Raw genomic sequence first — 6,459 nt, forward strand, 5'->3', positions numbered from 1 at the left:
ACACCATGAACAGAGACTAATAACAACATGTATGTAATTCACACCATGAACAGAGACTAACAACAACAACATATGTGTAGTTCACACCATGTGTGTGTGTGTGTGTGTGTGTGTGTGTGTGTGTGTGTGTGTGTGTGTGTGTGTGTGTGGTGTGTGTGTGTGTGTGTGTGTGTGTGTGTGCATCCCAGTTCCTCACCTGTCTCCCTGCTTCGTTGTTCTGTATGTTCATCAATGTTTAGTGTGTTCTATGGAGCCTCGAGGGTAGTTCTTTTCTCTCTCCCGCGCGTCCACAAACTCCCGGGCGAAACGGTAGCCATAGTTGACGTTGTCGCACAAGCCACCCACAGCCAATCGCGCGGTAGGTCACGGGGTCGAGCGGCGCGGCTGCATCCGCAGGTGGAGAGTTCTCCTTCCCGACACCCTGCTCACCTCGTTCACCACGCCTGCTGCACTGATGGCATAGGTGAAGGCTGTCTCCCTACTGCCTGTCGGAGGGGACCATACACACAAACACACACCACACACAGAGAAAAACACACACAAGCGCGGTTAGCATACCAAGTGGTAGAAGGTCCAAGTATTCTTCAAACTTTCTTTTTCCCAAGTACACCAACACACATCATCACAACACACACACACAACACACACACATACACACACAACTACACACACTCACTCATCACACCACAACACACACACCCCAATCACTACACCACACACACACACACAACACACACACACACACACACACCACACACACACCAACACACACACACACACACACACACACACACACACACACACACACACACAATGCCACTTGGGTTTGGTTAGCTAGCGCTTTAAAGCTGGCCAGTTAACCATCGGTCTCTAGTTATTGACTGTGTGCTACAGGGGACCAAATAGACAATGGGGGCCTGGCAGTCCAGGATAGATGAAGGAGCTGGGGCCCTGGCTGGCCTGGCTAAAGGAGCACATAGAGGGATGGAGAGAGAGAAAGAGAGAACAGAGAGAGAGAGAGAACAGAGAGAGAGAGAGAGAGAGAGAGAGAGAGAGAGATGATGAGAGAGAAGAGAGAGAGAGAGAGCAGAGAGAGAGAGACGAGAACTGAGAGAGAGAGAGAGAGAGAGAGAGAAGAGAGAGAGAGAGAGAAGACAGAGAGAGAGAGAGAGAGAGAGAGAGAGAGAGAGATGACAGAGAGAGAGAGAGAGAGAGAGAGAGAGAGAGAGAGAGTGACAGAGAGAGAGAGAGAGAGAGAGAGAGAGAGAGAGAGAGAGAGAGAGAGGGGGGGGGGGGGGGGGGGGGGGAAACAACAAGGAGGCAGGCTGTTTTAATTAGCTAGTGAATGTCTTCCGCTACCGACACTAGATAAACAACACAACCACTCTGAATGTATTATAGACCTTTGACAGATAATTTGTGACATGGGAAGAGTGGACTCTACAAGATCTTATAAACTACGGAGAGAAAAAAGCACTTCTCTTGTGGACAGATTCTAGATGTGAGAGACAGAGAGTAGCCGAACAATGAGCTGCCAGGGTTGACTGCAGCCAAAAAGGTGAGAGGTTTATATTATTGCTCTCTCTCCCTTCTCTCTCTCTCTCTCTCTCTCTCTCTGTCTCTCTCTCTCTCTCTCTCCTCTCTCTCTGTCTCTCTCTCTCTCTCTGTCTCTCTCTGTCTCTCTCTCTCTCTCAATTCAATTCAAGGGGCTTTATTGGCATGTGAAACATATGTTAACATTGCCAAAGCAAGTGAAGTAGATAATATATAAAGTGAAATAAACAATAAAAATGAACAGTAAACATTACACTCACAGAAGTTCCAAAAGAATAAAGACATTTAAATGTCATATTATATATATATACAGTGTTGTAACGACGTGCAAATGGTTAAAGTACAAAAGGGAAAATAAAATAAACGTAAATATGGGTTGTATTTACAATGGTGTTTGTTCTTCACTGGTTGCCCTTTCTGTGGCAACAGGTCACAAATCTTGCTGCTGTGATGGAACACTGTGGTATTTTACCAGGTAGAATATAGGAGTTAATTATAATCGCGATTGTTTTCAAATTCTTTGTGGATCTGTGTAATCTGAGGGAAATATGTCTCTCTAATATGGTCATACATTGGGCAGGAGGTTAGGAAGTGCAGCTCAGTTTCCACCTCATTTTGTGGGCAGTGAGCACATAGCCTGTCTTCTCTTGAGAGCCATGTCTGCCTACGGTGGCCTTTCTCAATAGCAAGGCTATGCTCACTGAGTCTGTACATAGTCAAAGCTTTCCTTAAATTTGGGTCAGTCACAGTGGTCAGGTATTCTGCCGCTGTGTACTCTCTGTTTAGGGCCAAATAGCATTCTAGTTTGCTCTGTTTTTTTGTTAATTCTTTCCAATGTGTCAAGTAATATCTTTTTATTTCTCATGATTTGGTTGGGTCTAATTGTGTTGCTGTCCTTGGGCTCTGTGGGGTCTGTTTCTGTGGGGTCTCTCTCTCTCTCTCTCTCTCTGTGTCTCTCACACTCTCTCTCTGTCTGTCTCTCACACTCTCTCTCTGTCTCTCTCAATTCAATTCAAAGGGCTTATTGGCATGGGAAAATCTCTCTCTCTCCCCCCATCTGCTGTGCAGGTGTTACCAATGATGTATATAAACCCTGGATTGTCGATGCTATGTATTGGCCATTGAGAGGCTTTGAAACCACCGGTCAGCCATATTGCCCCCTCCCCAGTAGAATCAGGCCTCCATAGGAACGAATGCAATTCTGCAGTATTTTAATAAAACCCTTTAAGGACAAAATGACATGTATTTAAGTAACATTAGTATCCCTATATATAAAATAGTTTTGTATGTGGTGTTTTGTATTATTTGTTTTGTACCCAGAACTCTGGGTCTTGTTGTTCCTGTCTGCTCTTTTATGTTTAGATAAGAATTGTATACCTGTCTTGTATACCTATACACCATTCTGGTGTGTGTTCAATCCAAAAATATCTGAAACATAAAATATAATTATATATATATATATTTCATTTTTATTTTATTGTATGTTTAGCTCACAGAATATAATTACAAGTATGCTTTATTGTGGTCTGTAAAAGAATAGATGTGGAAAAAACGAATGTATACATTAATATATAAATTTCTATAGATTCCAAAATAAAAAAAATTACAACTGGGGGAGTTCCAAGATGGAGGCACTGCGGATTCAACAGAACACCCCCTACTTGACATCTAGTGTATATATAAATCATTGGGTGTTACCTGACAGGTTTTCCATTGGATGGACATACCATCTGGGAATGCAGATCTCAAGGTTTCACATACTTCAGCATTGTAGCCTTGGTGGGCCTTGGACTCTCTATACAAGCAAATAAACGTAACCTTGGCAGCTGGCTCTCTCTCTCCAAATGTGTTTTGGGGAACGTAAATAATGAAACATATATTCTGTTGACGTTTTATGATTGGAAATGCTTAAATAATCGTGAGTTTGATATTAAATATATATATATGTAGTCATAGCCTATATTGACATATCTTTGGAAGTAATTCGCCTGTGAATGCCACTTTGGCCAACCAAGAAAGAGGGCATCAGTTTACAATGCCAATGTCTGTCAGTAAGATAAACATATATATTGTTTTATTCAATGTAAACCGCAACTCCGCAGTTAAGACTGGCTGTCCTGATTCCTGGCACTGTTATAACAGAAACGTCACGTGTCAAAAAGCTGTAATTATGAGTTCTCTTAAATACAGAATGTGTAGGTTACATGTGAGCCAGGCGACAGGAGCCGGAGCGCGCGATAAAGACGAGGACTTTTATTGGCCCATAGAACCGATACTTCAAATAGCAGCCCGGATCTGCCGAGTCCGTGTCACCCTTGATTGCATTTCAAAAGGAGGCGTGGACAATAGCAGGCTAACACCTCAATAAAACTCTCGCGATTGACTGCAAACAACTCCTTTGCTGTTTTGGGAACGGCGAGGGAGAGGGAGGGGATCGGTCCTCCGGCCTGACTGGCCGTCGGAGGGGGATACTGCTGGCATCAGAGGGAGAATAGAGAAGCTCTGGGCTACTGGACACCACCATCTCTAGCCTACACCTCCTCTAACTACAGAACGGAACTAACACTCAATTGTCGAGAGAAATCTGACTGACAATTAAGCGCAACGATTTTTTATTGGAAACATTAAGTTTGTTATAAGGTTCCACTATCTAATAGTTGAACTGATACAAAAGCACGTTCAAGAATCCAGGTACAGTTATCCGCCGTTGCCTCTAAAGTGCACTAATTCTACGTCTACAATGGGAATTCAACATGTAAACATAAACATGTGTCGTCCCTACCGCCGCATCGGCCTATCACTCATTAGCTCTGGTCCAGCGCATTCGTGCGCGTTCCTTATTAACTAACCGTTAGTGAAATAAACGGTCACTAACGCCCTGAACCAGATCTAGCCTATATCCCAATCCCACCATGCGTTCCTTATTAACAAACGTTAGTGAAATAAACGGTCACTAACGCCCCTGAACCAGAGCTAGCCTATATCCCAATCCCCCATGTGACTGGCTCACCTATCTGCATGACGCGTCCGAACACGGATGCATTATCCACGGTGCTACAGTTCCACCGCCGCTGTCTGAACTGGTATTGACATTCATTGATGCCCGTCTTGGCTCCCTCGCCAATGTAGACCATATGGTCCTGGTAGAGCTGGCACAGCTTCCTCTGCCCCTGGGAGAGTCCCGTCAGCTGGCTGCACAGAGGCTGGGCCCCGATGATGTACATCTCCGGTCTCTGGATAGGGTTCATCGCTAACGACCTGCATGCACGGGTGGGAAATAGGAGGTGGGTAGTTATACACAGTGTTGAGAAAATAAACGTGGTTTATAGTGTGTGGATGAGGGCATTTGAGCCTATATGACTTCAGTCAAAGATTCGCCGTTTCAATATGTCATATAACGCGGTACAATTGGTAATAATGGAAAATATGCCTGAATTAAATCCCCAAATAATAAACATAAAGGAAACATATGTAGTCTATTCTACTGTGGGAATAAGACAGGTAAATATCGCATCGGTAATGAAATAATGATGTGCTGTAGCGATTGTCAAATGATGAGGAATATGATCGGAATGTTCTCCATCAGAGTGGAACGTTTGGCAGCTCTCCGCACAAGGTCAAGATGCGGTGTTCCACTCTGCGGAGTTCTCCTGTTTCCCCCCATTCCTCAAACAGCCTGGCCATTTGTGCGCAGCATGGGTAAATATTGTGACAAAGTCACCACATTTGTTCTTCCACTGGTCTCCTCCACGACACAACAGAACCACACGACACCACAACACAAAACAACACACGGACGCTCTCTCAAACCCCAATCACAAAATCCACCATCTGTAAATTAACGAATCAACTGCGCATGGAACTAAGTACGCAGCGATATAGAAACTGTACAGAGTTAATTTGACATAAGAAAAAGTTCAACTTACAACCAGGAGTTGGCGTCCACCAGTAGTTGCGACGCTGCATGCGATGAGAGCGACCGCCAGCAGTACGTGTTGCTGGGCGCTGCTGCGCGGTCTCCGGCTGGTCCTGGTCTCCATGACCCCTTGCGCCACCATCACCGCCAACAAACACCAAAACGGGGAAGAAGTGGCCCCTCTGGTGAAAAAGACGGATCAAAAACAACCTCTGTAATCCGCTGCGGGGGGTTCTGGGTTCACAGAGATGACGATGGCCGAGACAACCAAGAAGTCAATATCCGATTCCGTGGAGGATAAGGTGTCCTGCGCATTGTCCCCATGACTTTATTGACTTGTAGCTTTGTCTAAAACTCTGTTCGGAACGCCTAATCCGAATTCCCAGTCGTGCGTAAAAGGACGAAAAGCTGATTTTACGCATTAGGATCTAGAGGCTAAGATGCGTTTAGTAAGGAGACATCAGATGTGCGTTCTGATGAGGACTAAAGTTAATAAAAAAACACAGTCCATGAAAAGTTTAGATGACGTTGGTTAATGTTGTTTGATCCGATAAGATGCATGTCTCATACTGCTATTTCCCAGAAGATTAAAAAGACTCGGCTATTTATGAAAACATTTGAACAAGTGTTCATTCCTTACCTCGATCTGATCTACGTTTTAAGTTTACATTCTAAACACTGACTGCCTCTCCTCATCCCACCCCTCTCATCCCCTCTTCTCCTCATCCCCACCCCTCACTCCCCCTCCCCCTCTTCTCCCCCTTGTTTTACGGGCAAGGGGAGGGACGGACGCCCCGCGGGGAACACGGTTCATGTCAAATCAAATTGTATTTGTCACATGCTCCGATACAACATGTGTTTACCGTGGATATTACAAGCCCTTAACCAACGATTGCAGTTGTAAGAAAATAATGTTTAAGAAAACATTTAGGAAACAAACTAAAGAATAAAAAAAGCAACAGAATAAAGTAACAATAACGAGGCTATTT

At 44.4% G+C, this 6,459-nt stretch overlaps 1 pseudogene; it reads right to left on the reverse strand.

Annotated features, from left to right (window-relative positions):
• Positions 1-196: 196 nt before the first annotated feature.
• On the reverse strand, positions 197-5,640 carry LOC109877217 (protein Wnt-5b-like; annotated as a pseudogene).
• Positions 5,641-6,459: the final 819 nt, after the last annotated feature.

This window comes from Oncorhynchus kisutch, unplaced genomic scaffold (genome assembly GCF_002021735.2).
Source record: "Oncorhynchus kisutch isolate 150728-3 unplaced genomic scaffold, Okis_V2 scaffold3529, whole genome shotgun sequence".
NCBI classification, from domain to species: domain Eukaryota; kingdom Metazoa; phylum Chordata; class Actinopteri; order Salmoniformes; family Salmonidae; genus Oncorhynchus; species Oncorhynchus kisutch.